Source organism: Hypanus sabinus, unplaced genomic scaffold (genome assembly GCF_030144855.1).
Source record: "Hypanus sabinus isolate sHypSab1 unplaced genomic scaffold, sHypSab1.hap1 scaffold_1207, whole genome shotgun sequence".
NCBI classification, from domain to species: domain Eukaryota; kingdom Metazoa; phylum Chordata; class Chondrichthyes; order Myliobatiformes; family Dasyatidae; genus Hypanus; species Hypanus sabinus.
This window is the reverse complement of record NW_026779268.1, coordinates 99,655-126,728: the sequence shown is the minus strand read 5'-3', so window position 1 is coordinate 126,728 and position 27,074 is coordinate 99,655. Positions and strand designations below refer to the sequence as shown.

Genomic DNA, 27,074 nt, shown 5'->3' with positions numbered 1-27,074 from the left:
ATAATTTTCTCATTTGCACGCGCTGATGTGCAGAGGGGAGTGCTCGTTCATAGAAACATAGAAAATAGGTGCAGGAGTAGGCCATTCGGCCCTTCGAGCCTGCACCGCCATTCAGTATGATCATGGCTGATCATCCAACTCAGAACCCTGTACCTGCTTTCTCTCCATACCCCCTGATCCCTTTAGCCACAAGGGCCACATCTAACTTCCTCTTAAATATAGCCAATGAACCGGCCTCAACTGTTTCCTGTGGCAGAGAATTCCACAGATTCACCACTCTCTGTGTGAAGAAGTTTTTCCTCATCTCGGTCCTAAAAGGCTTCCCCTTTATCCTTAAATTGTGACCTCTCGTTCTGGACTTCCCCAAGATCGGAAACAATCTTCCTGCATCTGGCCTGTCCAATCCCGTTCATGAATCACAAAAAGCTGTCTTGCAACAGGTTATGAAGAAGGCAAACTGAACGTTGCCCTTCATTGCTAGAGGGATTGAATTGAAGAGCAGGGAGGTTACGCTGCAACTGTACAGGGTACTGGTGAGGCCGCACCTGGAGAACTGCGTGCAGTTCTGGTCTCCTTACTCGAGGAAGGATATACTGGCTTTGGAGGCGGTGCACCAGGTTGATTCCAGGGATGAAGGGGTTAACCGCTGAGGAGAGATTGAGTCGCCTGGGACTATACTCTCTGGAATTCAGAAGAATGAGGGGATCTTATAGAAACATACAAAATTATGAAAGGGATAGATGAGATAGAAGTAGGAAAGTTGTTTCCACTGGTAGGTGAGACTAGAACCAGGGGACACAGCCTCAAGATTCAGGGGAGAAGATTTAGGACGGAGATGAGGAGAAACTGTTTTTCCCAGAGAGTGGTGAATCTGTGGAGTTCTCTGCCCAGGGAAGCAGTTGAGGTTTCTTCACTAAATATATTTAAGATACAATTAGATAGGTTTTTACAAAGAAGGGGAATTCAGGGTTATGGGGAAAAGGCAGGTGGATGGAGCTGCGTTTATGGGTAGATCGGCCATGATCTTATTTAATGGCGGGCAGGCTCGATAGGCCGGATGGCTGACTCCTGCTCCTATTTCTTATATTCTTATGCACATTGGTTACCTGTCAAGTTTTTATATACAGTTTTTTTCTTTATAAATTCTATTTTCTGCGAATGCTCACAAGAAAATGAAGGGAGGCCCGGTGAATTGGCCTCCTCAGCCCTTTGTGGCAATGAACTCACCCCCCCCCCCAGGGCTAAAGAAATACCCGTTCTAAATGGACGTCCCCTTATTCCGAAGCTAGTGCTGGACTCCCCCCGCTACGGAAATACCCTCTCCACATCCACTTTATGTAGGTTTTTCAATATTCGGTAAGTCTCACTGAGATTCCACCCCCGCCCCATTCTTCTAAACTCCAGTGAGTACAGGCCCGGAGCCTTCAAACACTCCTCATAGGTTAACCCTTTCATTCCCAGCAGAAACAAGCCACCACAACCTCTCCTTACAGCGGGGGGTCCACGGACCCCATCGGTTAATAATAGGGGTCGGTAAACTCCTTCCTTACGGCCTGGAATGAGGTCACAAGTCCACAAGTAATGGAGCGAGCTCTTTTTTTTTTAAAAGAAAAAACAACTCCGCCTTAGCCAGGAATCGGACCCACTCCCCTCGTCCACTGGGAGCCCAGCTGCTAACCCAAACCACCAGAGCCACGTGTCCTGGGTACTCACAGTTGATGAACCATATTGTAGACATGGTAACAGCGAAGAAGGAAAGGGGATCTATTGTTATCTTCACCAGCACCGTTGTCAGCATGAAGAGGATCAGAATCCCAAACAAGCTGCCGGCAATCCGGATATTCTGAGAGATCCTGTGAAAGTGGAAACAGAAATCAGAATCATTTCACCATCGCGTCGGGAAATTTGTTAACTATGCGGCAGCAGTACAAAGCAATTCATGTTAATATACAAAATAAAACTGTGGATTACAGCATAGATATAGTGCAAAAGTACAAATTTAAAAAAGTAGTGGGTTGGTGTTCATGGGCTTGATGTCCGTTCAGAAATTGGATGGCAGAGGGGAAGAAGCTGTTCCTGAATCACTGAGTGTGTGTCTTCAGGCTCCTGTACCTCCTCCCTGATGGCAGAGGGGAAGAAGCTGTTCCTGAATCGTTGAGTGTGTGTCTTCAGGCTCCTGTACCCCCTCCCTGATGGCAGAGGGGAAGAAGCTGTTCCTGAATCGCTGAGTGTGTGTCTTCAGGCTCCTGTACCTCCTCCCTGATGGCCGAGGGGAAGAAGCTGTTCCTGAATCACTGAGTGTGTGTCTTCAGGCTCCTGTACCCCCTCCCTGATGGCAGAGGGAAGAAGCTGTTCCTGAATCGCTGAGTGTGTGTCTTCAGGCTCCTGTACCCCCTCCCTGATGGCAGAGGGGAAGAAGCTGTTCCTGAATCGCTGAGTGTGTGCCTTCAGGCTCCTGTACCTCCTCCCTGATGGCCGAGGGGAAGAAGCTGTTCCTGAATCACTGAGTGTGTGTCTTCAGGCTCCTGTACCCCCTCCCTGATGGCAGAGGGGAAGAAGCTGTTCCTGAATCGCTGAGTGTGTGCCTTCAGGCTCCTGTACCTCCTCCCTGATGGCAGAGGGGAAGAAGCTGTTCCTGAATCGCTGAGTGTGTGCCTTCAGGCTCCTGTACCTCCTCCCTGATGGCAGAGGGGAAGAAGCTGTTCCTGAATCGCTGAGTGTGTGTCTTCAGGCTCCTGCACCTCTGCCCGATGGTAAAAACTCTCGAGTGGCACGGTAGATCCGGTATGGTACCGGCGACCCGGGTTCGATTCCCGCCACTGCCTGTGAGGAGTTTGTATGTTCTCCCCGTGACCGTGCGGGTTTCCTCCCACAGTCTGAAGGTCAGCTAACTGGTTGTTGATTAGGCTGGGATTAAGCTGGGGGGGGGGGGGGGGATTGCTGCGCAGCCTGTTCTGTCAATAAGCAAAGAAATACGCTAGAATTTTTGGAAGAAACTACACACAAAGACAGTCGAGCAACCAATGTACAGGAGACGACAAACGAAAAACAATTTTTAAAAGATACCAAGCCCATCGCAACCACTGCGAACGCTTTGGCCAAGAGGCAGTTCAAAGTTCACAGAAAATTTATCCTCCAATGACCTGGAGTTGCACTTTCTTGCAGGCACTTGCAAAGAAATACCACAGAATCGACCGGACACAAAGACTGACGTGCGGGTGGCGTGCAAACAGAAAAATAGAAAATAAATTGTTAATAAGTAATAGTGGCATCGTAGTTTGTAAAGAGTCCTTGAAAGTGAGGCTGAAGGTCGAAGAATGAGTTCAGTGCAGAGGTGGGTGAAGTTATCCACACTGGACCGGGAGGGAGCCTGGCGGTTTTGTGCTCTCGCTTTTGTACCTGGCCACTGATCGTCAGTGGATGGCGCTTATCGTGGGCGGGGGATTCCAGCCAGGAGTGTCGAAAGACTAGCCTCAGATACAAGAACATCCCTTTCAGCCCAGGATGACGGTGCTGAAAACGATGCCCAGTCGAAAGTCAATCTCGTCCCGTACGCGGCCCCCACACTGCTCCGCGGGCTCTACCGACTCCTCCCTCTGCCTCGGTAAGGCAGCCGGCGCAATCAAAGACCCTGACTGTCCGGGACACCGACCGTCCCTTCTCCCCCTCTCCCATCAGGCAGAAAGGTGGGGGCCGCTGCACTCAGTCAGCTCCATCTTGGGCGCCAGCCTCCCTCAATATGACAGATTGAAAACAAAGGACCATCCGCAGAGCACTCTGCGGATGCTGGTGTCAAAGCAACACCTACTCAGCCGGTCGGGCCGAGACCCTCCGCCAGGACTGCTCGTTTCCCACGGAAGCTGCCCGACCTGCTGAGCTCGTCCAGCGTGCTGTGTGTGTTAGTGTTGGTAGATATATGGGAGGGGAGAGAGGGAGTGGGGGGGAGAGAGGGGAGGGGAGAGAGAGGGAGAGGGAGAGGGGGAGGGGGAGAGGGGGAGGGGGAGGGGGAGAGTGGAGAGGGAGGGGAAGAGGGTGCGAGTGGGGGAGGGGAGAGTGGGGAGATGGGGAGAGAGGGGGAAAGAGGGGGAGAGAGGAGGGAGATGGGGGAGAGAGGAGGGAGATGGGGGAGAGAGGAGGGAGATGGGGGAGAGAGGAGGGAGATGGGGGAGAGAGGAGGGAGATGGGGGAGAGAGGAGGGAGATGGGGGAGAGAGGAGGGAGATGGGGGAGAGAGGAGGGAGATGGGGGAGAGAGGAGGGAGATGGGGGAGAGAGGAGGGAGATGGGGGAGAGAGGAGGGAGATGGGGGAGAGAGGAGGGAGATGGGGGAGAGAGGAGGGAGATGGGGGAGAGAGGAGGGAGATGGGGGAGAGAGGAGGGAGATGGGGGAGAGAGGAGGGAGATGGGGGAGAGAGGAGGGAGATGGGGGAGAGAGGAGGGAGATGGGGGAGAGAGGAGGGAGATGGGGGAGAGAGGAGGGAGATGGGGGAGAGAGGAGGGAGATGGGGGAGAGAGGAGGGAGATGGGGGAGAGAGGAGGGAGATGGGGGAGAGAGGAGGGAGATGGGGGAGAGAGGAGGGAGATGGGGGAGAGAGGAGGGAGATGGGGGAGAGAGGAGGGAGATGGGGGAGAGAGGAGGGAGATGGGGGGAGAGAGGAGGGAGATGGGGGAGAGAGGAGGGAGATGGGGGAGAGAGGAGGGAGATGGGGGAGAGAGGAGGGAGATGGGGGAGAGAGGAGGGAGATGGGGGAGAGAGGAGGGAGATGGGGGAGAGAGGAGGGAGATGGGGGAGAGAGGAGGGAGATGGGGGGAGAGGAGGGAGATGGGGGAGAGGAGGGAGATGGGGGGAGAGGAGGGAGATGGGGGGAGAGGAGGGAGATGGGGGGAGAGGAGGGAGATGGGGGAGAGGAGGGAGATGGGGGAGAGGAGGGAGATGGGGGGAGAGGAGGGAGATGGGGGGAGAGGAGGGAGATGGGGGGAGAGGAGGGAGATGGGGGGAGAGGAGGGAGATGGGGGAGAGGAGGGAGATGGGGGGAGAGGAGGGAGATGGGGGGAGAGGAGGGAGATGGGGGGAGAGGAGGGAGATGGGGGGAGAGGAGGGAGATGGGGGGAGAGGAGGGAGATGGGGGGAGAGGAGGGAGATGGGGGGAGAGGAGGGAGATGGGGGAGAGGAGGGAGATGGGGGGAGAGGAGGGAGATGGGGGAGAGGAGGGAGATGGGGGGAGAGGAGGGAGATGGGGGAGAGGAGGGAGATGGGGGAGAGGAGGGAGATGGGGGGAGAGGAGGGAGATGGGGGGAGAGGAGGGAGATGGGGGGAGAGGAGGGAGATGGGGGGAGAGGAGGGAGATGGGGGGAGAGGAGGGAGATGGGGGGAGAGGAGGGAGATGGGGGGAGAGGAGGAGATGGGGGGAGAGGAGGGAGATGGGGGAGAGGAGGGAGATGGGGGGAGAGGAGGGAGATGGGGGAGAGGAGGGAGATGGGGGGAGAGGAGGGAGATGGGGGGAGAGGAGGGAGATGGGGGGAGAGGAGGGAGATGGGGGGAGAGGAGGGAGATGGGGGGAGAGGAGGGAGATGGGGGGAGAGGAGGGAGATGGGGGGAGAGGAGGGAGATGGGGGGAGAGGAGGGAGATGGGGGGAGAGGAGGGAGATGGGGGGAGAGAGGAGGGAGATGGGGGGAGAGAGGAGGGAGATGGGGGGAGAGAGGAGGGAGATGGGGGGAGAGAGGAGGGAGATGGGGGGAGAGAGGAGGGAGATGGGGGAGAGAGGAGGGAGATGGGGGGAGAGAGGAGGGAGATGGGGGAGAGAGGAGGGAGATGGGGGAGAGAGGAGGGAGATGGGGGGAGAGAGGAGGGAGATGGGGGGAGAGAGGAGGGAGATGGGGGGAGAGAGGAGGGAGATGGGGGAGAGAGGAGGGAGATGGGGGAGAGAGGAGGGAGATGGGGGAGAGAGGAGGGAGATGGGGGAGAGGAGGGAGATGGGGGAGAGAGGAGGGAGATGGGGGGAGAGAGGAGGGAGATGGGGGAGAGAGGAGGGAGATGGGGGGAGAGAGGAGGGAGATGGGGGAGAGAGGGGAGATGGGGGAGAGAGGGGGAGATGGGGGGAGAGGGGGAGGGGGGAGAGAGGGGGAGGGTTGGCGAAAGGATAGGGAGCAAGAGGTAGAAACAAACCAGAAAAGGATGCAGACAGCACTTGGACTGAAGCTGACGACGCTGGGTGTCACCATAGCCGATGTGAAGGCCCAGCAGTTGCAGGCCGGAGCCTCGGTCCAGCCCAGAGACCTCGAACCCGTAAACTGCCGCGATCATGCATTCGTGCGCTTGCAAAGACGGGACAGTGTACGGGGGGGGGGGGTTAACGTGTACCGTACCTGGGGTACAGGATGGAGTTCAGGCACGTAAACAGAAGCAGGGGAGCATCGAGAGCAGGGTCATCCAGTTCGCAAAGCGCCAGTCGTCAACGGCCGGTTCCGTCCCGTTGCTGGGAGCAGAGGTGTTTCCGGAAAGCCGGTCCTCAAAGTACTTCAAAGATGCATGAAAGAAAGAGATCCGAGACATTGACATGAATAAATAATTCACAATGCAATTCCAAAGGGAAAAAAAATGCTGGCTGATAATCCCTGCTGTAGTTTCTCCCCGATACCTTTCAGTGTGTAAAATAAAACACATCCACCTCACTCTTTCAAGTATTTAGTTGTCCCTGCCTTTGGTGGAAGTGACTTGTGAGGGGGTTTCAGACTGAAAATCTATGACACCCCCCCCCCCAGTGCCCTCCCTGTTCCCCGCCTTGCGTTACTCACGGGAATAGAGTTTATGAAGAAATTCCATGGGAGCAAAACTCCCACGCCGAGGACGAAGAAGATGATCTGGACGAAATAGAACCTGGATTTAAAACGAAATGAGAAGAAAAAAATTGAGTTTCACAGGAGGCAGGGTCCGTTAAATATCCCAGCTCCCCCCCCCCCAAGTTCAGAGTTCGACCCCGGCGCGGTACGAAAGGACCGTGCGTTCTCCCTGTGGCCACGTGGGCCTCCCCCTGGTGCTCCGGTTTCCTCCCGCGGGCCAAAGGCGCGCGGGTCAGGAGGTTAATCGGTCACTGTAAATTGCCCGCGATCCGGCGAGGGTCAAGCTGGCACGTTGGGCCGGAATGACCAATTCTCTGCTGACTCTCTAACAGAGGACTTGCAAAATAAAACAACTGGCGGGTAACTGGCACCTTTCAGTGGGTAAAAAGCACACATCCTACCCCACTCATTAGGGCATTTCGTTCCCTCCAGCTGATGAAGAGAATTTAACTGGCTGAAGTTACTTCAGTCCCGAGCGATTTGTTGACGTGACCCAGGCACCATGCCCGCCGCGCCACCTACAAGAAGTAGGTTTCCCCTGGGTGTCCTGGGTTCCATCTGGGTGAGTTGGCATCGAAACTGTGGTTGCACCTGGCCGGCCCGGATTCTTTAAATACTGGCAGCCTTCTCACGCAAACCACATCGACATCTCCTCAACGTTCTGTGCGAGTCGCAGAGAGCCAGCCAACAAGGGCGAAAGGGTAAGGGGGGGGGGGTTTCCACGCCACTACCATTAACCGAGGGGGTCCGTGGCAGGTTGGGAACCCCTGTTTGGCAGGGGACGCAATGGGGCTATTATGTACCCGGGGCGGGTAATGAGGAATGAGCTGGCCGAGGCAGGTACGTTCACAACTTTATCCGGGACATCTTTGAGGAGCGATCCCTCTTAAAAAAAGGGCCCCCACCACCCAGGACGTGCCCTCTTCTCATTGCTACCATCAGGGAGGGGGTACAGGAGTCTGAAGACACACACTCAACGATTTTGGAACAGCTTCTTCCCCTCTGCCATCAGGGAGGAGATACAGGAGTCTGAAGACACACACTCAACGATTTTGGAACAGCTTCTTCCCCTCTGCCATCAGGGAGGAGGTACAGGAGCCTGAAGACACACACTCAACGATTCAGGAACAGCTTCTTCCCCTCTGCCATCAGGGAGGAGATACAGGAGCCTGAAGACACACACTCAACGATTCAGGAACAGCTTCTTCCCCTCTGCCATCAGGGAGGAGGTACAGGAGCCTGAATACACACACTCAATGATTCAGGAACAGCTTCTTCCCCTCTGCCATCAGGGAGGAGGTACAGGAGCCTGAAGGCACACACTCAACGATTCAGGAACAGCTTCTTCCCCTCTGCCATCATGGAGGAGGCACAGGAGCCTGAAGACACACACTCAGTGATTCAGGAACAGCTTCTTCCCCTCTGCCATCAGGGAGGAGGTACAGGAGCCTGAAGACACACACTCAACGATTCAGGAACAGCTTCTTCCCCTCCGCCATCCGATTTCTGAATGGGCATTCGGAACACTACCTCACTACTTATTTAAAATTCTATTTTTCACTAATTATTTCATGTAAATGTTTTAATAAACGCACTTAATTCACATTTTTTACTCTATTATTATGGTGTTGCATTGTCCTGCAGCGGGAAAGGCAACAAATTTCAGGACATAGGCCAAAACGGGGATAGATTAGCTCAGGGAATTTTGGGCCAGTAGGGAAGAGTCAACTTTCATTCCAAACCAAACGGGACCCGGTAAGGAGATCACAGGTGAATAAATACCAACAGTTCTTACTTGTCTTCGGGGCTGCTCTTCAGATCCATCTTCCTCACGCTGGGGGGTCACTCAGCTGGGGGGGGGGGGGGAGGGTGAAAAGGGTACAGCCATGAAATTGGGCCGAGAGGTGGGTTCGATTCCGACCTCGGGCACTCTGCGTCGCTCTGAACTCGTGGAGTGTTTTTTATACACTCGCCATGTGAACGCCTGCATTCCGCACCTCCCCCGCCCACCACACACACACCAGGGTTAATCGGCCCCTGTCGTGTTGGGAGGGGTGAGGGAGAGTACCACTTACGGCTGCTGCTGCCTGCACTTGACCTGAGTCTGCTGCTTTTCTGACAAAAGCTCGGAACAAACCGTCCCCACGGCAGACAAAAGTTTATTTTCAAAGTGCCCCCCACACTCGAACGCGTGACACGACAAAAGTCAACATCGACGTAACAGAGAAACTTTGGCCCCGCGTCCCTCCACCGGGACAGATCCAAGGCCATTTGGCCCATTGAGTCTGATCTGCCACTTCATCATCATTTCCCTCTCAGCCCGGCTCTCCTGCCTTCTCCCCCGACCGATCAACCTCTCTCTCTCTGCCTTAAAGACCCGACCTCCACTGCCGCCTGTGGCAAAGAACAGCAGATCTGAACACTCTGGTCAACGAAATTCCTCCTCATCTCTGTATGAAAGGGACGTCCCTCAATTTTGAGGCTGTGCCCTTTGGTCCTAGACTCCCCCACTATAGGAAACATCCTCTCCACGTCCACTCTATCTGTGTCCTCTGGTCCTAGACTCCCCCACTATAGGAAACATCCTCTCCACGTCCACTCTATCTGTTCCCTCTGGTCCTAGACTCCCCCACTATAGGAAACATCCTCTCCACATCCACTCTATCTGTGTCCTCTGGTCCTAGACTCCCCCACTATAGGAAACATCCTCTCCACATCCACTCTATCTGTGTCCTCTGGTCCTAGACTCCCCCACTATAGGAAACATCCTCTCCACATCCACTCTATCTGTGTCCTCTGGTCCTAGACTCCCCCACTATAGGAAACATCCTCTCCACATCCACTCTATCTGTGCCCTCTGGTCCTAGACTCCCCCACTATAGGAAACATCCTCTGTCTCAGCCTTTCACCATTCAATAGGTTTCAGTCAGGTCACCAGTTAGACGAGGGGCCTGGGATTGACCTTAAAAAAAGATTTTAAAAAATAGGAGGCAGCTCCCCCACTTACTAAAATTGTGGATCTTAAATTCAGAACCATACCCATCCCAGCAAACATCCCTAGACTCACCTCCCCCGCTATGATAATGTATCCAAAACGTGTCAGATCACACTTACAGAACCCCACAGGTTTGAGGGAGGGGTTGAAGATATTCCACTCCCTCCCCAATAAACAGCTTCTTAAGTTAGAGTCCGGCACGTATTCCACCCCACCCTAAGCAAGCTCTCTACATAGCTGTGCCTGGGATCTTCCTGTGCCCCCCCCCCCAAGACAGACCCGGGACTTTTAAATTCGCCCCCCAACCACGTGGCTTTTTGCCTGGGTTCTTCCTATGCCCCGTTCTCCCGGAGCCTGCCCTGCCCCCGTCTCACGGACCCGAGATCCGGCATTTACCTGCGGGAGCGGCGCGGCGAGGGGGCAGCGAACACGCGGTGCAGAAGCAGGGACGGAGAAAGAGAGGGGAATTAGTCATTGAAAAGCAGAAGAGGAAAGAGGCGTGGAGAGAGAGAGAGACGCATGAGGGAGAGGGGAAGTGACGGGACGCATTTACGGGTGCGAGATACAAAACAACGGGGGGAGAGAGAAAGTGAGAGAAATGATTCTTAAGGAGTCCATTTAGAATGTGCTGACACAGAAAGAACGTGCAAAGCAACTTGCAGGGCAACGTATAAACCAATTTGCAAAATCAGGATGAAACAATAGCTTGCTGATTAAAGAAGCGATACGGGTAACGGGAAGACATGCTTAACGGTTGAACAATAACGGTGTTAATGCGCTGAGGCTGATAAGTGGGCCAAAGGGGTAATCACATTTGTAATTTTGTAATGAGATTAAAGAAGAATGTAGGGTATAAAAAACTGTGCAAAGTGTAATTCGGCACTCAATCTAGCAGGAGCTGGTTGGGTCCGACTCTGCAGACTCGAAAAATAAAGTTTACCGTTCTGCAAATTGCTGAGACTCAGTGTGTTTCTGACAACGTGGGGGCTCGTCCGGGATCCACACTCCGGCCGCGGTGGACACGAGGAAGGACATCGGAGACGGTGCACCCCGCCGAGTTTGGCGGTCCCTGACTCCTTGCTCGTCGCTCCAGCGCGGCTTGAGCGAGTGATATCCGGACAGCGCAGAGCGGTAAACGGGGAGAAGGGGACAGTACCTGGTACTGGAAGTCCCCAGGACGCACCGGGTAAGTGCCTACTATTATAGTAGAACGGTGCGGGAATAAGTAAGGACGGAGAAGACCGGGATCGCTACCCGGGGGTCCTCCTGATTAAGTAAGAGCGGAATAAGATGGGAGGGGGTGGCTCTAAAAAGAAAGAGGAGACGGAGAAGACCGGGACCATACCCGGGGGTTCCTCCTGATAGCCCCCTCGGTAGAATGTTTGAGAATTGGGGATGTGGAAGACTAAAAGGGAAACAAAAGAAAAAAATGATACAGTACTGTTTAATTTGGTCGAAACAGCCGATAGAAAAACCTGCGGTCTGGTGGCCGCGGCTTGGGTCTGAGGAGGATTGGGTACGACAAGCCTTAAACATTTACGTTAATTCAAAACCAAATGTAAAACCGGAAGAAATTGCTTATGCTTTTTGTTGGGCTCCCTGGCCAGGAGTAACAACAAAGAGTTTTAAGTTGGGCATTAAAGGGGAGCGGAAGTGGGACCCACTCGATCATTTACCCCCTCCCTATGTCCAGCCTTCTGCGCCCTTTGCGGGAGCAGAGGGAGGACGTGAAGAAAGTAAAAAAAACAGAAGAAATAGACCCGGAGAGGGAAGAGAGGGATGTTAGGGAAAAAGCAAAAGCAAGGATCGAAACAAGGAGTGTGACAAGAGCAGATAAGAAAAAGAAAGACGAATTAAAAAAGGAAGAGGTACAGCTGTGTCCCCTTCGAGAGGTTCCAATGGGAGGAGCACGAGGAGGGACAGGATTTGTAAACGTCCCTCTGACAAGTACCGAAGTACGAGGATTTAAGAAAGATATGAAAACTTTATTAGAAGATCCAATGGGACTGGCAGAACAGTTGGATCAATTCTTAGGACCTAATGTTTACACTTGGGAAGAAATGCATGCGATTATGGGAACGCTATTTTCTGCACAAGAGAGGCAAATGATACGACAAGCTGCAATATCAATTTGGGGAAGGGAACAGCCGAATGAGTTACCGGGGGACCGGAAATTTCCAGTAAACGACCCACAGTGGGACAAACAAGCAGAAGAGAGAAGACGGCAATATCCCATTGCCATGGAAGGGAGGAGGGGATTACAACCTGTAATTGAGACATTAGTATCAGATGGACTCCTGGAAGAATGTATGTCACCCTTTAATACCCCCATCCTACCGGTCCGAAAGCCCGACGGCACGTATCGAATGGTTCAAGATCTGAGAGGCTTAAATGCGGTAGTCCAAACACGATACCCGGTAGTGCCTAACCCCTATACATTAATGAGCAAAATACCTCCTGAACATGAATGGTTCAGTGTGATAGATCTAAAAGATGCCTTTTGGAGTTGCCCGTTGGAGGAAGGTAGCCGAGATATGTTCGCATTTGAATGGGAAAATCCCTTCACTGGGCGGAAGAAGCAACTCCGGTGGACCGTCTTGCCCCAAGGGTTCACGGAGTCCCCAAACCTATTTGAACAGGTACTGGAGCAAGTATTGGCTGGATTCCATTGTACCGAAAAGAACCAACTATTACAGTATGTCGATGACCTACTACTATCGGGACCAGCAGAGGAGGTAGTGCGAGACGATACTATAAGACTCCTGAATTACCTAGGAGAAAAAGGATTGCGGGTGTCCAAGAAGAAACTGCAATTTGTCGAGAAGGAAATAACATATCTCGGACACAGAGTCAGTAAAGGGCACCGCCAAATAACCCCAGAAAGAATAGCGGGAATAACTAAAATACCGCTTCCCAGGACAAAGAAGGAAATAAGACAATTTCTGGGCTTAGTGGGCTATTGCCGGATTTGGATAGAGAATTATACCTCCCTGGTGAAGTTTATGTACGACAAATTGGCAAAGGAAGACCGGGGAATAATCAGCTGGACCGAAGAAGAAGAACAGAAGTTTAGGAAAATAAAAGGGCAACTAATTCGGGCCCCGGTATTAACACTGCCAGCACTGGAAAAGCCCTTTCAGCTGTATGCAACAAACAATGAAGGAACTGCGTTAGGAGTACTAACCCAAGAAAAAGGAGGAAAGCGGCAACCTGTGGCCTTTTTATCAAAAATGTTAGACCCGGTATCCCAGGGATGGCCGACGTGCATACAAGCCGTAGCGGCAGCAGCCGTACTAGTAGAAGAAGCACGGAAATTAACCTTTGGGGGAAGAATGACGGTGTATACCCAGCACTCCGTTAGCACCCTCTTAGCCCAAAAAGCTCAGCGGTGGTTGACGGACTCTCGCATACTGAAATACGAAACCATTCTGATGGTCGGGGATGATGTAAGCTTTGAAAGGAACAATAGTTGTAACCCGGCACAGTTCTTATACGGGGAATCAACAGTGGAGCCCGACAAACATCAGAAGGCGAGTGGAAGACCCCGGCGGACGGCAAGTACTGAATAAGGAAGTAACTCGTCATATACTGCAACAACTACACCAACAAAGCCATTGGGGAGTGCAAGCTATGTGCGACACTATCCTAAGGGACTATGTTTGTAAAGGGATATTCACACTAGCTCAACAGGAGGTGTGGGGCTGTTACACCTGCCAAAAGGTAAACAAGAAAATGATGCGTGCCACCCATAAGGGGGGACAAACACTAGCCGTCCGACCGTTCCATCGGATCCAAATAGACTTTACGGAACTACCACAAGTTCAGAGATGGAAGTACCTGTTAGTAATTGTGGATCACTTCACTCGGTGGGTGGAAGCATTCCCAACCACTAAAGCGGACGCCCCTACAGTGGCACGGATCCTATTAGAAAATATAGTCCCGAGATATGGAATAATGGGGTCTATTGATTCAGATAGGGGAACACACTTTGCCTCAAAAACACACCAGCTAATCTGTGACGCCTTAGGAATCCAGTGGAAGCTGCACACCCCCTGGCACCCTCAGAGCTCAGAAAGAGTTGAGAGGATGAACAGCACTTTGAAGACGCAATTGACAAAACTGATGATGGAAACCAAGCTACCCTGGACCAAGTGTCTACCCCTGGCCCTACTAAGAATCCGCACGGCTCCTCGAAAAGATATAGGAGTATCCCCTTATGAAATGTTGTTTGGCCTTCCATATTGGAACAAGGTGGAGGGCTATCCTTCCCTGCAAGGGGGAGATGTCTTTGTAAGGGACTATTTACAGGCACTGTCTCGTTCTTTTGCAGAATTGCGCAGGAAGGGGTTACTCGCACAAACCCCACCTCTGGACTTCGCACTCCACCGAACTCAGCCCGGTGACTGGGTCCTGATTAAGACTTGGAAGCCAGAGAAGTTACAGCCGCAGTGGGAAGGCCCATTCCAGGTGCTACTGACCACCGAAGCCGCAGTAAGGACAAAAGAAAAAGGGTGGACCCACGCCGCGAGAATCAAGGGACCCGTAAAGCCCGAAGAAGGTGCAGAATGGACTTGCGTCCAGGGAGAAGACCCGATGGTGCTAAAGCTCAAAAGACGGACAGAATGAACTTTGGGACTGTAATGTATATACTGCTATTGTTGAGAAGCGCTGAAGGGGGATGTGATAAGTGCAGGACGACGGTAAGGGTGGGCATGACGGTTTTTCCAGGGTCCTTTGTATCACACTCGCATGTAAACGAGAAATGTTATGACTACAACAAAAAGGAGGAGTATGTGGAAAGTTTAATCTAACCAACTGCTGCTTAAAGATAGATGACAACGGAAAGGTGGTTCAAAAAATATCAGATAAAATAAGGAAACTGGCCCACGTGCCGGTACAGACCTGGAAGCCGCTGGGGTATTGGGACTGGCTGGACGGATGGTTGAAAGGAGGCTGGTGGCGAACCGCTTTAGGGGTTATAGGAGGGGGATTGATGGTCCTCCTTCTGCTACCATGTCTGATCCCCTGCTTGCGGGAGCTAGTAGCTCGGGTGGCAAGACAAGTCATGCAACCAGGGGCCCCAGCTGATCCTGTTCAGGTACTCCTACAAAGGGAAATAGAGCTAGAGGAAGAAGCCTATGTAAACCCGTGGCAAAAGCCCAACTGATAGCACATTCTAAAAAGAAAAAGGGTGGATTGAGAGAAATGATTCTTAAGGAGTCCATTTAGAATGTGCTGACACAGAAAGAACGTGCAAAGCAACTTGCAGGGCAACGTATAAACCAATTTGCAAAATCAGGATGAAACAATAGCTTGCTGATTAAAGAAGCGATACGGGTAACGGGAAGACATGCTTAACGGTTGAACAATAACGGTGTTAATGCGCTGAGGCTGATAAGTGGGCCAAAGGGGTAATCACATTTGTAATTTTGTAATGAGATTAAAGAAGAATGTAGGGTATAAAAAACTGTGCAAAGTGTAATTCGGCACTCAATCTAGCAGGAGCTGGTTGGGTCCGACTCTGCAGACTCGAAAAATAAAGTTTACCGTTCTGCAAATTGCTGAGACTCAGTGTGTTTCTGACAGAAAGCAAATGAAATATTGTGATTGAGAGAGAGAGGGAGAGAGGGGGAGAGAGAGGGAGGGGAGCAGTGAGACGAAGAGAGGGTGTGTGAGAGAGGGAGAGGGGAGGGGAGGAGAGAGACGGTGTGTGAGAGAGGGGAAGGGAGGGGAGGAGAGGGGGAGATGTGTAAGAGGAGAGGGGGAGATGTGTAAGAGAAGGGGGGGAGAGGAGGGAGGTGTGTAAGGGAGGGGAGGGGGAGATGTGTAAGAGAGGGGAGGGAGAGGAGGGAGGTGTGTAAGAGAGGGGAGAGGAGGGAGGTGTATAAGAGGGGAGGGAGAGGGTAGAGGAGGGAGGTGTGTAAGAGAGGGTAGAGGAGGGAGGTGTGTAAGAGAGGGGAGGGAGAGGGTAGAGGAGGGAGGTGTGTAAGAGAGGGGAGAGGAGGGAGGTGTATAAGAGAGGGGAGGGAGAGGGTAGAGGAGGGAGGTGTGTAAGAGAGGGGAGGGGAGGGAGAGGGTAGAGGAGGGAGGTGTGTAAGAGAGGGGAGAGGAGGGAGGTGTATAAGAGAGGGGAGGGAGAGGGTAGAGGAGGGAGGTGTGTAAGAGAGGGGAAGGGAGGGGAGGAGATGTGTAACAGAGCGGAGGGGGAGAGGGAGGGACTGTGAAATGGAGGGAAAGAGGGTTGCGGGGAGAAAGTGAAGAGGAAGCGGGAGCCGAGCCCGGGCCTACAGCCACCCCGCCCGGCCAGGCCAGGCCAGGCCCGGCCCTTCTCACCTGCCTCGGCCGGGCCATGGGCCGCCGCCGGTGGGCGCGGAGGGGGGAGCCGGGCAACATCAGCTGCAGGGCGGGGTGAGGGGGTCGCCTCTTCCCTCCCCGCGGGGCGGCACTCTCCCGGCCGACAGGCAGCAACCGGTTACTCCGCTTTCAGCGCCGCCACTGATCCCCTCGGGGCAGATGAGACGCTGCTTTGTTCTGGAAATTCGAGCGCTGGCAAAAGCCCCACCTCCTACTTGCCAACAAAAAACCTTGAAATGATGCCCCCCCCCCCGGCCATTTCCACCCTGAGGGGGGGAAGGAGACGTCTCTGCCATTTTGTCCACGCTCTGTCCACCTTCCCATCCTCAGTCGCTCCAAGTCACTCTTATTGTCATTTCAACCACAACAGGACACAGGAAAAACGAGACAACGTTTTTCCGGACCTTGCTGTTCCATGACACAGTACAAAAACTAAACTGAATTGCGTTTAAAAAAAAACACTGGACTACAGACCTCCCCAGGACTGCATAAAAGTGCACAAAAACAGTGCAGGTATTACAATAAATAATAAACAGGACCATAGGGCAGTAAGGTGTCAGTCCAGGCTCTGGGTATTGAGGAGTCTGGTAGCTTGGGGGAAGAAACTGTTGCATAGTCTGGTTGTGAGAGCCCGAATGCTTCAGAGCCTTTTACCAGACGGCAGGAGGGAGAAGTTTGTGTGAGGGGTGCGTGGGGTAATGCTATTTCCTTTGCGGGTGGTGTAAATGTCCGTGATGGCGGGAAGAGAGACCCCGGTGATCTTCTCAGCTGACCTCGCTACCCGCTAAAGCCCTTAGCTCACTCAAACCAGGCAGCACCCTGGTGAATCTCCTCCGTACCTTCTCTGAAGCCCCCACGTCCTTCCTATAGTGAGGGGACCGGAACTGAGCACAGTACTCCAAGTGTGGTCCCACCGGGGTTTTATAGAGCTGTAATGTTCCCAGCTCTGGGACTCAATCCCCTCCCCCCCCCCCCCCCCCCCCCCGGGGCTAATAAACATTGAACAATACAGCACAGGAAAGGCCATTGGGCTGAAAAGGAAATCAAACACTGCACAATGTCCATATCCCTCCATCTCCCTCACTTCAGTGTGCCTGTCGAAATGTATTTGCCTCCACCAACATACCAGATAGCACAGTCCAGGCATATCCACCATTCTGAATAAAAAAACTTACCCCCCCCCCCACCTTCAATGGTGTTAGGCATTCCAACCCTGGGAACAGATACTCTCTCTCTTTCCACTCTATCGGTGCCTCTCGTCATCTTGTAAACCTCTATCAGATCTCTATCATGGTCTGAGAATAAGGGGTAGGTCATTTAGGACAGAGTAAAGTAAAAACTTCTCCCAGAGAGTTGTGGGGGTCTGGAATGCACTGCCTCGGAAGGCAGTGGAGGCCAATTCTCTGGATGCTTTCAAGAAGGAGCTAGATAGGTATCTGACGGATAGGGGGAATCAAAGGATATGGGGATAAGGCAGGAACCGGGTATTGATGGTAGGTGATCAGCCATCTCAGAATGGCGGTGCAGGTTCGAAGGGCCGAATGGTCTACTTCTGCACCTATTGTCTATTGTCTCCCCTCGGCCTCCGATGCTCCAGAGAAAACAGCCCGAGTTCACCCGGCCTCTCGTGACAGCGCTCGCCCTCTAAACCAGGCAGCATCCCGGTGACTCTTGTAACGAAGCCTGACACGCCTTCAAAACCACCCCATCAACCTTTGCATGTTGGCTGGGGGCTGGGGGTAAGTGGGAAGTGCAGGAGGAGGTCAAGGTCGAGATGACGGATCTGGAGGTCTCTGTGTGTCACAGGGTGGGGAAGGGGCCTGCTTTGTCCTGTGTGTGTTGCTTGGGTTCTGCAGAACGTCACCCCGCGGCCACTGGGCTCCTGACTTCACTCACCAAAATTCACAACTGATCCCACAACCTACGGACTCGCTCTCAACGATTCTACAAGTTGTGTTACTACCTCGCACAGTCTGTCTTCTTTTGCACAGTGTTAGTTTGTCAATCTTTGTGCATGCATAGTTTTGCATAAATTCTAGAAAATAAATTCTTTATCAAAGAATTCTACGAGAAATTGTTTATTTTCTACAAGAATTCTACGAGAAATTCTTTATTTTCTACAAGAATTTTACGAGAAATTCTTTATTTTCTACAAGAATTCTATGAAATTCTTTATTTTCTACAAGAATTTTACGAGAAATTCTTTATTTTCTACAAGAATTCTATGAAATTCTTTATTTTCTACAAGAATTCTACGAGAAATTCTTTTTCTACAAGAATTCTACGAGAAATTCTTTTTCTACAAGAATTCTACGAGAAATTCTTTTTCTACAAGAATTCTACGAGAAATTCTTTTTCTACAAGAATTCTACGAGAAATTCTTTTTCTACAAGAATTCTACGAGAAATTCTTTATTTTCTATAAGAATTCTACGAGAAATTCTTTATTTTCTGCAAGAATTCTACAATAAATTCATTATCTACAAGAATTCTACGAGGAATTCTTTATTTTCTACAAGAATTTTAGGAGAAATACCTTACTTTCTTGTAATGCCCGCAAGAAGGCGACTCTCAAGGTGGTCTATGGTGACATGTCACACACGTTGGCTTTGAATATTTTGGGCTTGCTGTGCCAGAATGTGGTTTGCCCCCCAACCCCCACCCCCCCCACCCCCACCAGCACAACCCTGCCTGTCCTTGCACTCTGTGTCTCCGTCACTAATCTGAATCTGAAATTGGCGGCTTCTGGGTGGGGAGGGGCACATTTTTGTTTGCAGTTGTAATTGAGGAAGCAGCTTTTTTTAAAAAGAGACTGACGGAAAGGAGCTTGGCTCTGTCACCAAGGACACTTTCACGCCCGGGAGATGCCCTCTTCATGCCACAGCCATCGGGGAGGAAGCACAGGAGCCCGAAGACTCCGAGACAGTTCCTTCCCCTCCGCCATAAGAGTTCTTTCTCATTTATTAACTCTTATAATTTATGCCTGTTGCCACAAAAACAACAAATTACATGTCACACTGAACACTACTGAAACATTAGCCCCTTCATTCTGGTGAACCGTGCTCTGTGAGGTGTGTTCCACTGTGAGGCTGAGGCCTCGGGCCTGCTCTGGGCCTGGTGTCCGACACTGGAGGAACTCAGCAGGCCGCCAGCCTCGGAAAGGATAAACAGTCGACGTTTCGGGCCGAGACCCTTCAGCAGGCCTGGAGCAGAACATAGACGAGGAGTTAAGAGCAAGAAGGCGAGGGAGGGAAGGGAGGTACACAAGGTGAGGGGTGAAACCGGGAGGGGTGGTCAAGAGCGGGGTAGTTGATTGGTGAAAGCTAAAGGGCTGGAGGACGGGGGAAGAAGGCCATGGAAGAAAGTGGGGGGGGGGTGGGGGAAGAGCACCAGAGGGAGGGTAAGGGGACAATGTGAGAGAGAGAAACGGGGCAGTATGGAAGTTTGAGAAATCGATGTCCATGCCATCAAGGTTGGAGGCTGCCCGGATGGACTGTAAGGAGTTGCTCCTCCCACCTGAGAGTGGCCACGTCGTGGCAGCCCGAGGAGGCCGTGGAGCGACATGTCGGAATGGGCGGCCACCGGGAGGTCCTGCTGCTTCGGGCGGACGGAGCCCCTGCTGACGTCACTCCCCAACTTTTCCTATGCTACGTCGGCCGACTTCCTCCTCCTCGCCTCCTGCCCTCAAATTCACCCGCTCCATTTCCGACACCTCCCTCCCCTCCCTCGATCCCACTGCCGATCTCTGGAGACACCTAATCCACCGATATCTTCCTTAAACCTCCCCCCCACCCCGACTCTCACAGCTACTAGGACCATACCCCGTCCCACCCTCCTACTTGTAAAAATGCCACCCCCTTCTCTCAGTTCCTCCGTCTCCGCCGCATCTGCTCTCAGGATGAGGCTTTTCATTCCAGGACGAAGGAGATGTCCTTTTACAAAGAAAGGGACTTCCCTTCCTCAACACTGCCCTCAAACGCATCTCCTCCATTTCAGGCATGTCTGCCCTCACCCCATCCTCCCATCACCCTGCCAGGGACAGGTTCCTCTTGTCCTCACCTACCGCCCCACCAGCCTCCGTGTCCAGCAACTTCTGCCACCTCCAATGGGTCCCCACCACCAAACACCTTTCCCTCCACCCCCCCCACTTTCTACTTTCCGCAGGGATCCCTATGCGACTCCCTTGTCCATTCGTCCCGCCCCCCCCCACCCCCATCCCTTCCCACCGATCTCCCTCCTGGGGCACTTACCCCTTGCAAGCGGAACAAGTGCTACACCCGCCCCTACCCCCTCACCACCATTCAGGGCCCCAAACAGCCCTTCCAGCTGAGGCGACACTCCACCCGTGAGTCTGTTGAGGGCATTTACTGTGTCCGGTGCTCCCGGCTGTAAATCGGTGCGACCCGACGTAGATTGGGGGACCGCTTCAACAAGCACCTACTATCCGTCGGCCAGAAAAACTGGGCTCTCCCAGGGGCCGCCTATTTTAGTTCCACTGCCCATTCCCATGCTGTAATGATGCAACCACACTCAGGTTGGAGTAACACCACCTTGTATTCCATCTGGGCAGCCTCCAACCTGATGGCATCGATTTCTCCACTTCACCGTTCCCATTTCCCTCTCTCACCTCATCTCCTCACCCCCCTCTGGTCCTCCTCCCTCTTCCCTTTCTTCCTTCTGCCCTCTCCTGTCAGACTCCCCCCCCCCTCTCCAGCCCCGCCCATACCTCGTCCTCCGATCGACTTCCCAGCTCTTTACTTCACCCCTCCCCCTCCCGGTTTTCACCCCTCATCTTCCTCCCCTGCCACCACCACCCCCCCCAACCTTCTAACTCCTCATCTTTGTTTCTCTGTCCAGTCCTGCCGAAGGGCCTCGGCCCGGAACGTCGACTGTTTACTCTTTACCCGTGGACGCTGACCGCCCTGCTGAGTTCCCCCAGCGTTTTGTGCAGATTCCCTCTTGTTGCCCTCTGTGGACTCTCTTTCATTGTACAAATCCTATTAGCTTCCTATAATTGTATGTGTTCTTTTCCCTCCCTCTGCACACCGGGACTTTGACGGCCTTTTGTTTCACTGGGCTCGATCGGGTTTCTGTTCTTCGTGAACCTCAGGGTTGTATAATGTCCACGTACTTTGATACCAAATGTACCTTCAACCCCCTCTGGGTACAAGGAGCATTCGAAGGCTCTGGGCCTGCATTTGCTGGAATTCAAAAGAAAGAGGCGAGCGGAATCTCGTTCAAACCTGTCGAATACCGAAAGCCTTAGATTAGGGATTCCCGATTGTTTTTACGCCTTGGACCAATACCGTTAACCGAGGGGTAAGTGGACCCTTGGCTTAGAGTGGATGTGGAGAGGATGTTTCCTGTAGTGGGGAGTCTAGGACCAGAGAACACAGATAGAGTGGATGTGGAGAGGATGTTTCCTATAGTGGGGGAGTCTAGGACCAGAGGACACAGAGAGAGTGGATGTGGAGAGGATGTTTCCTATCGTGGGGGAGTCTGGGACCAAAGGACACAGATAGAGTGGATGTGGAGAGGATGTTTCCTATAGTGGGGGAGTCTAGGACCAGAGGACACAGATAGAGTGGATGTGGAGAGGATGTTCCCTATAGTGGGGGAGTCTAGGACCAGAGAACACAGATAGAGTGGATGTGGAGAGGATGTTTCCTGTAGTGGGGGAGTCTAGGACCAGAGGACACAGATAGAGTGGATGTGGAGAGGATGTTTCCTATAGTGGGGGAGTCTGGGACCAGTGGACACAGATAGAGTGGATGTGGAGAGGATGTTTCCTGTAGTGGGGGAGTCTAGGACCAGAGGACACAGATAGAGTGGATGTGGAGAGGATGTTTCCTATCGTGGGGGAGTCTGGGACCAAAGGACACAGATAGAGTGGATGTGGAGAGGATGTTTCCTATAGTGCGGAGTCTAGGACCACAGGACACAGAGAGAGTGGATGTGGAGAGGATGTTTCCTATAGTGGGGGAGTCTAGGACCAGAGGACACAGATAGAGTGGATGTGGAGAGGATGTTCCCTATAGTGGGGGAGTCTAGGACCAGAGAACACAGATAGAGTGGATGTGGAGAGGATGTTTCCTGTAGTGGGGGAGTCTAGGACCAGAGGACACAGATAGAGTGGATGTGGAGAGGATGTTTCCTATAGTGGGGGAGTCTGGGACCAGTGGACACAGATAGAGTGGATGTGGAGAGGATGTTTCCTGTAGTGGGGGAGTCTAGGACCAGAGGACACAGATAGAGTGGATGTGGAGAGGATGTTTCCTATAGTGGGGGAGTCTGGGACCAGTGGACACAGATAGAGTGGATGTGGAGAGGATGTTTCCTGTAGTGGGGGAGTCTAGGACCAGAGGACACAGATAGAGTGGATGTGGAGAGGATGTTTCCTATCGTGGGGGAGTCTGGGACCAAAGGACACAGATAGAGTGGATGTGGAGAGGATGTTTCCTATAGTGCGGAGTCTAGGACCACAGGACACAGAGAGAGTGGATGTGGAGAGGATGTTTCCTATAGTGGGGGAGTCTAGGACCAGAGGACACAGATAGAGTGGATGTGGAGAGGATGTTCCCTATAGTGGGGGAGTCTAGGACCAGAGAACACAGATAGAGTGGATGTGGAGAGGATGTTTCCTGTAGTGGGGGAGTCTAGGACCAGAGGACACAGATAGAGTGGATGTGGAGAGGATGTTTCCTATAGTGGGGGAGTCTGGGACCAGTGGACACAGATAGAGTGGATGTGGAGAGGATGTTTCCTATAGTGTGGAGTCTAGGACCACAGGACACAGATAGAGTGGATGTGGAGAGGATGTTTCCTGTAGTGGGGGAGTCTGGGACCAGAGGACACAGATAGAGTGGATGTGGAGAGGATGTTCCCTATAGTGGGGGAGTCTGGGACCAGAGGACACAGATAGAGTGGATGTGGAGAGGACCAGAGGGCACAGCCTCAGAATAGAAAGACGCCCCTTCAGAGTGGAGGTGAGTTGGAATTTCTTTAACCCGAGGGTGGTGAATTCATTGCCACACACGGCTGTGGAGGCCAAGTCATTGGGTATATTGAAAGCGGAGGTTGACAGGGTCTTGATCTATTCTTAAACAAGGGGCCCAAACTGTGTACAATACTCCCCCAGTTCAACAACGTAAAAGTCCACTCGGTCTACTCTAGCTGAACCCCGCCGTGCCCAAACAGCCTCTGACTCGCTTAGCAAAATCCCCTGGTGCTGGGATCTTGCCTCCCCTCTCTCCCTCTACAGCCGCCTGCAGCCATGGGTTTTCAGAAAATTTAAAGGTATTATTAGGAGTCCTCACACCCCACCAATCCATATCTTACCCCGTTTCCCTGCCGCCTCACCACCCTCCCGAGGCTCAAAACACTCCCGGAACTCAAAGCTCAGCAACTGATCGGACATGGAGGGTGTGGGGCGGTGGGGGGGGTCACCCTCTGGACTGTGAACATTTGCCCACGTTAGGGACAGCGTCCGATAACCCCCCCTCCCTCCCCTACCCCGACAGTTTCCCGTGCATTCATAAAAAGCAGAATGATACAGTTCCCGCCAAGAGCTTAACTCATTTTGGCGCGTAACAATATTTAGGACAATTCAAAAACAGCCTTAAATATAAAATACGCCTTAAGTAATTGTATGATCATTCAAATTAATATCTGCTTATCAAATACTCAACTTGCAACTTTGTTTTAACCTAAAACAGGGTTTGAACTTTTTCCAACATTTCTATCCTTAACACATTTATACCCAATTGATTTAACGCCAGCCCCAGCTCTTACCTTTTCTTAACGCAGTCGGATCTTTTAAAAATATGGATATTGTTTTATTTTAGATCTCTGTTCTCTCCTCGATCTTCTGTGAAAGTTAAAAACCGGCGCCAAGAACTCGGACGATTCCTGGCTCCGCCCCTTGTTCGTTGATGGGGGGTTGGCGGAGAGGACGTCTTTAGGTAGGAACTTATTTACCCCTGACAACGATGCCTGCACGAAGGGCATCCAGCTGCAGCTCATAACAGGCCGCGTTAGGGAGCTGGTTGACCTCCGGATCATTCGGGAGACTGAGCAGTTTATAGATAGTAGCTTCCAGGGGGAGGTAGTTACCCCTAAGGAACAGGGCACGGGCAATTGGGTTACCGTCAGGCGAGGGAGGGGGAAAGGGCAGGTAGTGCAGGGTTCCCCTGTGGCCATTCCCCTCCAGAACAGGTATACCGATTTGGATGCTGTTGGGGGGGGGGGGGGGAATGGCTGACCTGGGGCAGCTGGATCTCTGGCACCGAGTCTGGTCCTGCAGTGCAGAAGGGAGGGAGGAAGAGGAGGAGAGCGGTAGTGATAGGGGACATAGGGGTACAGACAGGAGGTTCTGTGGTCGTGACAGAGACTCCCGGATGGTTTGTTGCCTCCCGGGTGCCAGGGTCAGGGATGTCTCTGATCGTGTCCACAGCATTCTGAAATGGGAGGGTGATCAGCCAGATGTCGTGGTACACGTCGGTACCAATGACTTAGGTAGAAGGAGTCAAGAGGTCCTGAAGAGTGGGTACAGAGAGCTTGGTAGGAAGTTGAAAAACGGGACCTCGAGGGTGGTAATCTCCGGATTGCTGCCTGTGCCACATGCCAGTGAGGGTGAGAGTAGGATGCTCCGGAGGATGAACACGTGGCTGAGAAACTGGTGTAGGGGGCAGGGTTTCAGATTTCAGGATCATCCGAACCTCTTCTGGGGCAGGTGGGACCTGTACAAGAGGGACGGGTTACACCTGATCTACAAGGGGGTTTGCCAGTGTTATTGGGGAGGGTTTAAACTAGATTTGCAGGGGGATGGGAACCAGAGTGCCAGAAAAGGTAGTGGAATGGGGGGCGGGGGGTAAAAATAAATGATGTTAAAGGTTCATGCAAAGTCACAAATAGAAGGGTTGTGTGTGGTGGTAATAATCTTCTGAGGTGTGTATATTTCAATGTGAGGAGTATTGAGGGAAAGGCAGACGAGCTGAGGGCCTGGATTGACATTGGAATTATGACATCGCAGCCATTACTGAAACTTGGCAACAGGAGGGGCAGAACTGGCAGCTCAATGTTCCAGGGTTCTGATGTTTCAGATGTGACATAGGCAGAGGGATGAGGGGTGGGGGGGTGGCTTTGCTCATCAGGGAAAATATTACAGCAGTGTTTCGGCAGGACAGATTAGAGGGCTTGTCTACTGAGGCCATGTGGGTGGAGATGAGAAACGGGAAACGTATGACCACATTAATAGGGTTGTATAATAGTCAGCGAGGAGCAAATCTGCAGAGTAATAACAGACAACTGCAGGAGACATAAAGTTGTGATTGTAGGGGATTTTAATTTTCCACACATTGATTGGGATTCCCATACTGTTAAAGGTCTAGACAAGTTAGAGTTTGTGAAATGTGTTCAGGAAAGTTTTCTAAATCAAAATATAGATGTACCAACTAGGGAGGATGCAATATTAGATCTCCCATTAGGAAATGAGTTAGGGCAGGTGACGGAAGTGTGTGTAGGGGAACAGTAACACCATTAGTTTCAACTTGATCATGGATAAAGGTAGATCTGGTCCTCGGGTTGAAGTTCTAAACTGGAAAAAGGCCAAGACTTGAAGAAATGAGAAAGGATCTAAAAAGCGTAGATTGGGACGGGTTGTTCTCTGGCAAGGATGTGATTGGGAAGTGAGAGGCTTCAAAGGAGAAATTTTGAGAATGCAGAGTTTGTATATTCCTGTCAGGTTTAAAGGCAAAATGAATAAGAATAAGGAACCTTGGTTCTCGAGGGATATTGGAACTCTGATAAAGAAGAAGAGAGAGATGTATAACTTGTATAGGCAACAAGGAGGAAACAAGATGCTTGAGGAGTATAAAAAGAGTAGGAAAATACTTAAGAAAGAAATCAGGAGGGCTAAAAGAAGACATGAGTTTGCTTTGACAGTCAGGGTGAAGGATAATCCTAAGAGCTTCTACAGGTATGTTAAGAGCAAAAGGATAGTAAGGGATAAAATTGGTCCTATTGAAGATCAGAGTGGTCAGCTATGTGTGGAACCAAAAGAAATGGGAGAGATAGTAAATGGATTTTTTGCATCTGTATTTACTAAGGAAACTGGAATGGAGTCTATGGAAACAAGGCAAACAAGTAGGGAGGTCATGGAACCTATACAGATTGAAGAGGAGGAGGTGCTTGGTGTCTTGAGGCAAATCAGAGTAGATAAATCCCCAGGACCTGACAGGGTATTCCCTCCGACCTTGAGGGAGACTAGTGTTGAAATTGCAGGGGCCCTGGCAGAAATATTTAAAATGTCGATATCCATGGGTCAAGTGCCGGAGTATTGGAGGATAGCTCATGTAGTTCCGTTGTTTAAAAAAGGCTCAAAAAGTTAGCCAGGAAATTATAGGCCGGTAGGTTTGACATCGGTAGCAGGTAAATTATTGGAAGGAATACTAAGAGATAGGATCTTCAAGTATTTGGATAGACAGGGACTTATTAGAAAAAGTCAGCACGGCTTTGTGCGTGGTAGGTCATGTTTAACAAATCTATTAGAGTTTTTTGAGGAGGTTACAAGGAAAGTGGATGAAGGGAAGGCAGTGGATGTTGTATACATGGACTTCAGTAAGGCCTTTGACAAGATCCCGCATGGGAGGTTAGTTAGGAAGATTCAGTCGCTAGGTATACATGGTGAGGTAGTAAATTGGATTAGACATTGGCTCAGTGGGAGAAGTCAGAGAGTGGTAGTGGAGGATTGCTGCTCTGAGTGGAGGCCTGTGACCAGTGGTGTGCCACAGGGATCAGTGCTGGGTCCATTGTTATTTGTCATCTATATCAATGATCTGGATGATAATGTGGCAAATTGGATCAGCAAATTTACTGATGATACAAAGA

General features: G+C 51.8%; 1 long non-coding RNA gene across 4 annotated transcripts; it reads right to left on the bottom strand.

The window, feature by feature from the left end:
* Nucleotides 1-1,672: 1,672 nt before the first annotated feature.
* Nucleotides 1,673-23,997, bottom strand: LOC132386557 (uncharacterized). Of its 4 annotated transcripts, none has more exons than XR_009509590.1 (5): nucleotides 23,979-23,997; nucleotides 8,635-8,689; nucleotides 6,795-6,876; nucleotides 6,366-6,516; nucleotides 1,673-1,853 (listed from the first exon to the last, which is right to left on the bottom strand). It is a non-coding gene; the product is annotated as an uncharacterized LOC132386557 (long non-coding RNA). The 4 variants fall into 4 exon arrangements; XR_009509589.1 differs by lacking the exon at nucleotides 23,979-23,997 and adding an exon at nucleotides 16,419-16,439; XR_009509588.1 differs by lacking the exon at nucleotides 23,979-23,997 and adding an exon at nucleotides 10,231-10,359 and having other exon boundaries at nucleotides 1,675-1,853.
* Nucleotides 23,998-27,074: the final 3,077 nt, after the last annotated feature.